The sequence below is a fragment of the Elephas maximus genome, chromosome 10, assembly GCF_024166365.1.
Source record: "Elephas maximus indicus isolate mEleMax1 chromosome 10, mEleMax1 primary haplotype, whole genome shotgun sequence".
Taxonomy (NCBI): domain Eukaryota; kingdom Metazoa; phylum Chordata; class Mammalia; order Proboscidea; family Elephantidae; genus Elephas; species Elephas maximus.
The window spans coordinates 84,039,913-84,050,908 of record NC_064828.1 but is presented as its reverse complement, the minus strand read 5'-3'; the positions used below and the strand labels follow the sequence as shown (position 1 = coordinate 84,050,908).

The window sequence follows — 10,996 nt, the reverse complement described above, 5'->3', positions numbered from 1 at the left end:
TGAGATGGGTAGATTATTCTGATTTATCTGGGTGGGCCCTAAATACAATCACATGTATCCTCATAAGAGGGAAGCAGAGAGAGATTTGACACAGAAAGAAGAGAAGAAGGTGATATGAAGATAGAGGCAGAGATTGCAGGGACATGGCCACAAGCCAAGGAATGCTGGCAGCCACTGGTAGCTAGAAGACGCAAGGAACTGATTCTTCCCTAGAGCCTCCAGAGGGAATGCAGCCCTGCACACCCCTTGATTTTGGCCTAGTGATACTGATTTTGGACTTCTAGTCTCCAGAACTGTGAGAGAATAAATTTCTGTTGTTTAAGCCACCAAGTGTGTGAAATTTTGTTATAAAAGCCACCGGAAAGTAATTTTCTACCTCAATGTGATCTGGGCACAAGGAAGCTACCATATCAATGATGACTTCAAGAACCAAGAACAACGATGGCTTCAGGATTGTTTTAGCTGCAATCCGGGAGTCAGGAAGTCCCACCAGAACTGTGGGCTCCAGAGTTGTGGTGTTATTGCTGATGCTCCAACATAGACTCCTCACTTGCCATCACCTCTTCCCCACTGAAATAAGTGCTGCATTCAAGTCTCATGCAAGGCCATCTGACTGATCGGATCTAAATCACGTTAGCACCTGAGCTGCAAAGATTTCACCGTTCTAACGCCTGAAGAACAGGAAGACATAGTAGACTGAGGTTAGAAGGGATGTTAAATAATCCAGTCTATTCTACTCACCGTACTATACATGCTATTTTTAGTGAACTTTTTTTTATTCAGTTTAGTCCTACTCAAACACAGAAATTGAAGTGAAAAGAGAAAAGTGCCAAATTTCAGATAAATATATCTTCACCAGCTAAGATGCTGCTTCCTAAAAGAGCTTCTTGCAATTAAGAAGAAAAGATTATTAAAAAAAAAAAAAAAAAAACAAGCAAACTTAATAGGTTAGAATGTTTTTTAAACAACTATTTCCATTTTAGACAGGATATTTCGAATTCCTAGGGTACATTTATAACTTGCTCCAAATGCTCCTCTTAAAACTACCCAATTTTGACTATGCTAGTTTTACATTGCGAAGGTTTTCACATTTACGCTCTCTACTACAGGTGGTGCAGTGGTTAAGAACTATGGCTGCTAATCAAAAGGCCAGCAGTGGCAATCTACCAGGTGCTCCTTGGAAAACCATATGGGGCAGTTCTACCCTGTCCTATGAGTAAGAATCGACTCGACAGCAATGGGTTTACCATAGTATAAACTTCATAGGATTCAGTGCTAATTTCTGATTCTTTTACCCTAGACTTTCCATTTTGACTTTATTTTGACTCATCTCTTAGTTACCAGCATTTCAACTTTATCAATAAGTCAGTTTTTCAAAAAGGGCCCCTAATCGTATATTCCCTGAGCTCTTGTACACTTGAGACTATCTGCCTATGTTGTTTTTATATTTGAAGGATAATTTGGATAAAAGGCTTAGGACACAGTATTTTCCCTCAGAACATGGTAAGTATGTTCCACTGTCCTCTAACACCAAGTACTGCACTAGTTCTTTTTACCAGTTTTCCCACTCATTACCTAGTTGATTGGATTTCATTTTTAAGCCTTTTTAAAATTTCTGGCAATACGTTACATTTCTTTCTTTCTTTGATTGTTGCTAATGAAGCTTATTTGTTCATTGATTGACTAGGTTTTTTTTTTTTTTTTTGGAGGGGGTGGAGGGGGCAGCTTTTGTTACTTTGCATATTAACCTGGGATCTAGTTCTTCTCTGCCATCTTTACCTGAAACTCTCCAAGGACTCTATCTATTCTTTTGAGTTGCTGTTGCCAGTTTAATCCCATATAGGTAGATATTAAAATAGGATAATGCTCAAGGAAGACATTCTTTACTAGTTAAGCCAAACTATTGTTTGCTTTTAAGAAGACTTCAGGGGATATTTTTGGTTTAAGGTTTAAAGATTCTCTTAGGGCGATAATTTCAGGAATTCATCTAGCCTCCATGGCTCCAGAAAACCTGGATTACATGAGATTTTGAAATTCTGCTCTCCATTTTCCCCCTTTTGATCAGGTTTCTCCTACAGCATCTTTGATCAAAATGTTCAGTAATGGTAGCTGGGCACCATCTAGTTCTTCTGATCTCATGGCAAAGGAAGTAGTTTTTAATGGAGGCTACAAAAAAAAAAAAAAATACCTCTTAAAGTGGTGACTCCTAGCATAGAACATTGCAGATATGACCTTAACACAGCAGGTCCCAGCAGGCTTGGGCTTTCCCTTGTTTTGTTTTGTTGGATTTAACAAACAGAAATTTGTTTTCTCACAGTTTAACCCAAACCTGTTGCCATTGAGTCTCATAATGACCCTATAGGACAGAGTAGAACTGCCCCATAGGTTTCTTTATACAAACAGACTGCCACATCTTTCTCCTGTGGAGAGGCTGGTGGGTTCAAACTGCTGACCTTTTGGTTAGCAGTCAAGCGCTTAACCACTGCACCAAGAGGCTAGAAGTTCATATTCAGGATACCAGCTCTAGGGGAAGGCTTTCTTTCTCTGAGGACTTTGGGGAAAAGTCCTTGTCTCTTCTCAGTTTCTGTTTCTCAGTTCCTTGGTGATCTTCAAGTGGTGTGGCATCTATCTTCCTCCATCTCTGCTTACTTTCTTGATTGCTTGCTCAATCTGCTCAGAAGAGATTGCTTTAAGACACACCCTATATTAGTACTGCCTCATTAACATAACAAAGAAAATCCATTCCTAAATGGGTTTATAACCACAGGTACAAACTAAACCAAACCAAACCCATTCCTGTCGAGTCACAGTGACCCTATAGCGACCCTATAGGACAGAGTAGAACTACCCTATGGAGTTTCCAAGTAGTGGCTCGTGGATTCGAACTGCTGACCTTTTGGTTAGCAGCTCTTAACCACTGCACCACCAGGGCTTCATAACCATAGGTATAACCCACAACACCACTGCCGTCGAGTAGAAGGATTTACAACACATTTTTTGGGGAGCACAATTCAGTCCATAACAAAAGATAAAATCTTTCTGCTGGAGACCAGTTTATTTCCATTTATTTATTTTTAGATGCAGATGTACTTAGAAAAAAAAACTTTTTAGGTGAAATTTTACAGAACAAATTGGTTTCTCATTAAACAATTAATACACATATTGTTTTGTGAAATTGGTTGCTAACTCCATGAAATGTCAACAATTTCCCCTTCTTGACCTTGTATTTTCCATTTCCACTCCTCCAGCTTTCCTGTTCTTTGCTGCCTTCTCGTCCTTGCCCCTGGGCTGGTGCGTGCATTTAGACTGGCATACGTGGTTGAACTACATTTGTTTTATAGGCCTGTCTAATCTTTGGCTGAAGGGTGACTCTCAGGAGTGATTTTAGTACTGAGTTAAAAGGATGTCCGAGGGCCATACTCTCAGGGTTTCTCTAGTCTCTGTTAGACCAGTAAGTCTGTTTTTTTGTGAGTTTGAATTTTATTGTACATTTTTCTCCAGCTATGTTTTGGGCCCTCTATTGCGATCCCTATCAGAGCACTTGTTGGTAGTAGCCGGCCACCATCTACTCGTACTGGACTCAATTTGGTAGAGGCTGTGGTAGTTGTGGATCATTAGTCCTTTGGACTAATCTTTTTCTTGTGTCTATGGTTTTTTTCACTGGGCCTTCCCTTGTTTTGGACTCTATAAGTCTATTAACATGACTCAAGTTCATGTTAACATTTTTGGCGGCCATATTTCACTATTTATGCATGATGAGTTTGTCTGTAACTAAAATCTATAAGACTTGTTTACATACTCTGCTACGTCTCTCCCATCCTGTACTTGTGTAGCTGCTTTTTTGCTGTTGTTGTTTGCTTGTTTGTTTTGTTTTTAGACCTTTGTTTATTCATACATTTTATATTTCATTACTTTAAATTTGGTCTGTCATTCTGGCCTGTTGATCTTTTGTATGATGATTTTATTATCTGATGCATTAGCTATCCCTGATAGCTTCATGTCCTAAGAGTGTCACCAATGTCCTCATCTGGCTAATAGCACAGTTTTTGGAGTCAGGCATAGGATTAAGTCCTTACTCCCCCACTTACTAGTCATGTGATGTTGAACAAGCTAGTTGTCCATTTTTAGCCTCAGTTTTTCTCATCTGTGAAGTGATAAAAATGGTACCCACTTTGAAGGACTGAATATAAAGTTCTAAGCACTGTATCTGGCATATATTAAGTGCCAAATGAAAGGAACCCATCTGAGATGCTCACAGTTCTTTGGCCATCTCTCCAGGCCTCCTGGCTTCCATTCCTGCTCTCCCCCTTCTTCAGTGCTCCCTTTCAGGCTGAAGAGCTTCCACACTGCTGGGAGGCAGAAAGCCTATAGGACTCAGTGACTCTGTTTTTTTCTCTGTCATCTGTTATCATTACAGATCTTGCCCCAAGCTAGGGGATTATGTCTTCCTTGTTGTCCTTTCTCCTGTTATCGCGGAAAAAGCCCTTAGCTGCTATACAGAATCCAGCTGTTCTGGGTTTTAGAATTCCTGGGGTCTTTACACATTTATGAATGTTCTCTTTCTGTCTCTTCCTCTCTCATTCACTCTTGTTCTTATTTTTGCTCTCGTTCTCTCATTCTTTTCTTTTGTTGTTGTTAAAAATAACTCTCCCACCTCCCCCAGGTATACATGCTGTCTTTTTTCGAATCCTCTTTGTCTTTTTTGGACTTTCCTATCTCTCTTGTTTGTGTTTTTAATACCCAAGTTTCTCATAACGCTCCCTGTGTAATCACATCTAAAGTCTTTGGTTATCACATCTTTTTTTCCTCACCAGTCTCCTTCATGCATTTAGAAAATATTTATTCAGGTTCAGCTGTGTGCCAGACACGGGGCCAAGCACTGGGGATACAACACACAGCTCCTATACTCAAGATATTTAGGGATATAGACAATCAATCGGCAGTTGCAATGCGGTGTAATTGCTTTATCCAAATCCCATTTCTGGTATTTTCCTTCTCTTTAAGCCATTTCTTCCTCAGAACCTGAGACTGAGGGGTAACTCAGGAGCAAGTAATCTCCTTTGCCAGTTGTGAATGAACATGACTCTACACTGACTAATGGAAGCCTGAGTAATGGGCTTATATTAAAGAAAGTACTAGCATGTCTTAGGTGCCTACTGCATGCTGAGCACTATGCTGGGCCCTCTAACATACATTATCTTATTTATTCCTCACAATGACCCTAGGTAGCAGGTATTAAACCATCATTCTACACAGGAGGAAATTCAAATTTAGAAACCCCCAAAGTCACAAAGCTATAAATCAAGATGTTGGGATTCATACCCAGGTTGATCTTCTCTGGAGTTGATTCTTTCCACTATGTTATGTTACAAAACTCAGCCTCCTTTTAAGTGATGCCTTTGATGGTTCCATGTCTCCCCTTTTTTCAGTCTGCATTTCTCATCCCCTTCTAAACTCAGCCCGACTCAGAACTCACTTCTTTCAGGAAGTCTTCACTAATGGCCCCCAGAATATTCTTTGACTCTATGTGATCCATCATTTAGGCTCTTCATTATTTTGTATTAGTTGACCTATGCTTTATAGCTGTTTTGATATTATTTCCTAATTGTGTGCTTGGATTTCCTAACCAGATTGCTAATTCCTGGAGGGCTGAGTTTATCCCACCTACATGACTAGTGCAGGGTATCTAAATTGTGGATCATGGTCTCCTTTAGACTCAGTCCTCATCTTTGTCTCCCTCTCCTCCTTCACTAGACTTGTTTTATGTGCTTTTGCTCTCATATGTTTGTGGGTGTTTAACCATCTAGGTCTTTTCCCCAAGTACATACACAAAAGTTGTCTTTGTAGGCTCTGCTTTGTACTGTATGCCTATAGTAAGTCCAAGTCATGGTCTTTCCAGTCATCTTATGTGCACAGAAAAGTTGGATAGTGAAGATGGAAAACAGAGGAATTGATGCATTTAAACTGTGGTGTTAACAAAGAATATTGATTATAATACAGGCCGCCAAAAGAATGAACAAATCAGTCTCAGAAGAAATATGACCAGAACGCTCCTTAGAAGCAAAGATGGCAAGACTTTGACTCTCTTACTTTGGATACATCATCAGGAAAACCAATCGCTAGAAAAGCACGTCATATTCTGTAGAGGGCCAGTGAAAACAAGGGAAGCCCTCAGTGAGATGGATTGACACAGTGGCCACAACAATGGACTCAAACATACCAGCGATCGTGAAGATGGCGCAGGACTAGGTAACGTAAGGTTGCCAGGGGTCAGAGCTGACTCAACGACAACTAACAAAAACAACAGGTTTACTGCCTTTTTTTTTTTTTTTAATATTAAAATCAGGCAATGGCCTGACAGTAAAAAAGGCTGCTTATGGAATACTATTATGTTAAAATTTACTTACAGGATGTTAAATCTTTAGAACTAAAATTTTCCTCAGAAAAAGATGAATGGAAATATAAATTGCTTTTCAGACTCGATACTTGCTGCTTCAAAAGATGGTTTCACACAAATACTAAATTAAACAACCAACGAACCAAACAGAAACCCTGTAGAACACAAAGAATTGCTTTTATTTTGGTTTGCATCCATATCTCAGCATTTAGTGGTCCTGAAGAGAAAAGTGGAAAAACACAGCAATTTGCCAGGAGGTCAGGCCGGCCCATTTCGGTGATCTGCTGTGCACACCGAGTTCTTTCTTAATCCCTGCTGAGGATCATGAGAAAGCCGCAGCACCAAAAGCAAAGTATGCACTGAATTCCAGGTTCTTTTTTTTTCCAGTTGTCCACCTCCAAACTAGACCCAAGTGGATTGCAAGAGTGACCAAATGAGAGCTTTGTTTACCACTTCTTCAACTTTTAAAAGCAAAGCAATTACAGGAAAGGGAAAACATACAGAGGGATTGTGAGTGTTTACATGTGTCTTCACGTGGCCTTTCTTCAAGTTTAACCATCAAGGACTTTGAGCTGATTGTTGTTGTTGTTGTTAGGTGCCGTCGAGTCGGCTCTGACTCATAGCGACCTTATGCACAACGGAACGAAACACTGCCCGGTCCTGCGCCATCCTTACAATCGTTGTTATGCTTGAGCTCATTGTTGCAGCCACTGTGTCAATCCACCTCATTGAGGGTCTTCCTCTTTTCTGCTGACCCTATACTCTGTCAAGCATGATGTCCTTCTCCAGGAACTGATCCCTCCTAACAACATGTCCAAAGTATGTAAGACACAGTCTCGCCATCCTTGCCTCTAAGGAGCATTCTGATTGTACTTTTTCTAAGACAGATTTGTTCGTTCTTTTGGCAGTCCGTGGTATATCCAATATTCTTCGCCAACACCACAATTCAAAGGTATCGATTCTTCTTCGGTCTTCCTTATTCATTGTCCACCTTTCATATGCATATGATGTGATTGAAAATACCATGGCTTGGGTCAGGCACACCTGAGTCTTCAAAGTGATATCTTTGCTCTTCAACACTTTAAAGAGGTCTTTTGCAGCAGATTTGCCCAATGCAATGCGTCTTTTGATTTCTTGACTGCTGCTTCCATGGGTATTGATTGTGGATCCAAGTAAAATTAAATCCTTGACAACTTCAATCTTTTCTCCATTTATCATGATGTTGCTTATTGGTCCAGTTTATTTTCTTGAGCTGGTAGACCTGAATAACCCTGGTGACTATTCTTGTCACCATAGCAAAAGCTGAGCTAAAACAATACATCAGCTGATGATGACAGCTGAAGGTAGCAGGGTTGAGGACCCCATATTCATGTCCCAGGCTGGTGGAGACTAAATTAATATGGTTACAAAATTAAATGAGGGAGATCAGGGATTCTTTCTAACCTTACCTGATGGATTATGGCCAACGCAAGTAAGTGTCAGAGAAAGTGTGGGGTGGTGATGGTGCAGGAAGGGACTTTGGGAGGAGGAAGGAAAAAGCAGCACCCCTTAATCAGGTGGGTTGAGAGAAGATATGGGGGAAGACCTGAATTCCTCAACAAAGGCCAATTTCAGAGGGGAACAGAGGGGATTACAATGTATGCTTCAGCCAAGGGTGGTAGTGAAGGAGAGTGGGGAAAGATGATGGCTTGGAATGGGGGTTGTCTTAGTTGTCTAGTGCTGCTATAATAGAAATACCACAAGTGGATGGCTTTAACAAAGTGAAATTTATTTCCTCACAGTAAAGTAAGCTAAAAGTCCAAATTCAGGGTGTCAGCTCCAGAGGAAGACATCCTCTCTCTGTCAGCTTTCTTATCAATGTTCCCCTTCTCATCAAGCTTCTTTATGCAGGGACTACGAATCCAAAGGATATGCTCTGCTACTGGTGCTTCTTTCTTGGTGGTATGAGGTTCCCAACTCTCTGCTTGCTTCCCTTTCCTTTTATCTCTTGAGAGATAAAAGGTGGTGCAGGCCCCACTCCAGGGAAACCCCCTTTACATTGGATCAAGGAGGTGGCCTGAGTAAGGGTAGTGTTACAATCCCACCCTAATCCTCTTAACTAAAATCACAATCACAAAATGGAGGGCAACCACACAATACTGGGAATCATGGCCACCTGTCTTAGTCATCTAGTGCTGCTATAACAGAAATACCACAACTGGACGGCTTTAAGAAAGAGAAATTTATTTCCTCACAGTAAAGTAGTCCAACAGTCCAAATTCAGGGCGTCAGCTCCAGGGGAAGACTTTCTTTCTCTGTCAGCCCTGGAGGAAGGCCCTTGTCATCAATCTTCCCCTGGTCGAGGAGCTTTAGGCATGCGGACGCCAGGTCCAAACGGCATGCGCTGCTCCTGGTGCTGCTTTCTTGGTGGTATGAGGTCGCTCTGCCTCTCTGCTCGATTCACTCTATTATATCTCAAAAGAGATTGCCTCAAGACTCAATCCAATCTTGTAGCTTGAGTCCTGCCTCACTAACACAACTGCTGCCCATCCTCGCTCATTAATATCATAGAGGCAGGATTTACAACATACAGGAAAATCACATAATACCAGGAATCATGACCCAGGCAAACTGATACACACATTTTGTGGGGGTACATAATCCAATCCATGACACTACCCCAAGCTGAGGGCTGTTGCAGGGAGAGAGAGATGAAGTCAAGGGGAGAAGGTAGAGACCTCAGACGATGTAATCAGCAGCACGGTGAGTGTGTGATATGTCTTTTCACAGTTGAGTTAGATGCGCCCCACCAGTTATGATGGGAATGAATTTAGATATACTTTCTTGATCCCAGGAGTTCAACTATGGGGAGAGTTGTTACACTCGACATGATGATTTGTTATAGCACAACTTACATGTTTCAAATGGACAAAAAATTAGTATCATTTACAGTATCTTAAGATAAATTGTCTTTGAATGGGAACTTCCTTTCTAGTACTTTGAGGTCTACAACACATATCTAGAAAATTTACTACTATGGAAAATGAAGACTGCGTACAAGGAATGGGGGGAGGGGAGGGTCTATGGTTTTCCTTTTTGGTTAATTGTTGTGTAACCCTGTCCTTCAGGCGGTTGAGGGTTTCATATTTTCTTTATACATCATTAGGCGCCTAAGATCTTGCAGCACAACTTTCATGCTCTGTGAATTCTGCCATTTTGCTGGCACTGATATGGCTCTTGAGTTCACCACTGCATTAGAACTATTAACTCCATTCATATTAATTGTGTTACAAAACTTACAAAGGGGCTGGTTCTCAGTATTTAGGTCCACATTCTATTTTAATGCCATATATCCGGTTTTCATAAATTGTCCTTGGAGACCCACTTATCATCCCTGCCCGTCCTATGATTTTCATATCCTCAGCATCCTCTAGACCCCAGCTAACTGTGCCATCTCCTACTCCTTTCTAGCCTTCTTCGAGTGCTTCCAGCAGTTGGAAATTGCTAGGGATTTTATTCCCTATAGGGTCACTATGAATTGGAATCGACTCAACGGCAACAGGTCGGTTTATTTATTTATTTCTTAGCCTGGGGTGGCTGCCATCTTGTATCGCTGTCACTTGAAGACCAGTCCCTTTTTCCTGCCATTTTTTTTTTTTAATTAAAAAATCTTTTGTGTGTGTGGTATATATAACATAAAATTTGCCATTTTAACCATTTTAAGCGTTGAATTACATTCCCAATGTTGTGCAACCTTCACCACTACCTATTTCTGAAAGCAGGAGGTTTTAACCCACCAGCTGTGAGGAGCTCTTGTTTCCACTTGTTGCATAGAGATGCCGTTTTCCCTGACTGCAGCCCACCTTCACTCAGTAGCCAAGATGCCCTCTGAGAGGGACACGTTAGAGCTCCACTCTCTGCTCTGCGATTAGCCCTTACCATTTCATAACAGCCAGAACATCTGATTTATTCATGCAGCATATGGCATTTTCCTACGAAACCCACGCACTTTTTTTCCCTTTTGTTTTCATTCACAAACATTTTGAGGCCCTTGACCAACAAGGAAGGCCACAGCTTTCATTGCCATCACTGCAGGCACATTCTTCAGATAGTTACCGAGCAGGTATTGTTGCCATAGGACATAATGTGTGGGAGTTTGCTATTTTTTTTTTCTCTTGTCTCTGCAAAGTGCACATAACCTAGCTGCAATCTGTGAGTTACTCATCTCTGACATGTGTTGATAGCCCCTGAAATCACTGGTGTGGCACAACACTGCCATGAGCCCCAAGCCTGGACGAGGCAAACAGTCAATGCAGGTTAAAGGGTTGGCATTAACATCATTACCAAGCCTCTTTGTCACTTCCTGCAGCTGCCAAAGTAGGCCCTTTCCCACTCTCACTGATTCACCCCCACACCAACAACCTTTAAGCAGGTATGTTGGTGATTGTCTTCCATCATTTATAAACAGAGGAAGTAAAGACTCTGGGTAAGAAACTTGCTCAGGGACACATGGCACTGGTGACAAGAGCTACACAAATGGCTTCCAAGATTCTCAGCCTACCTATTCTGACTTTGTTGTCTGTCCCAAGTTACCCTGGGAGTCTTGATTTGCAGGGCTGT

The 10,996-nt window shown here is 41.3% G+C and overlaps 1 pseudogene; it reads right to left on the bottom strand.

Annotated features, from left to right (window-relative positions):
• Nucleotides 1-9,457: 9,457 nt before the first annotated feature.
• Nucleotides 9,458-9,980, bottom strand: LOC126083700 (ubiquitin-conjugating enzyme E2 variant 1-like; annotated as a pseudogene).
• Nucleotides 9,981-10,996: the final 1,016 nt, after the last annotated feature.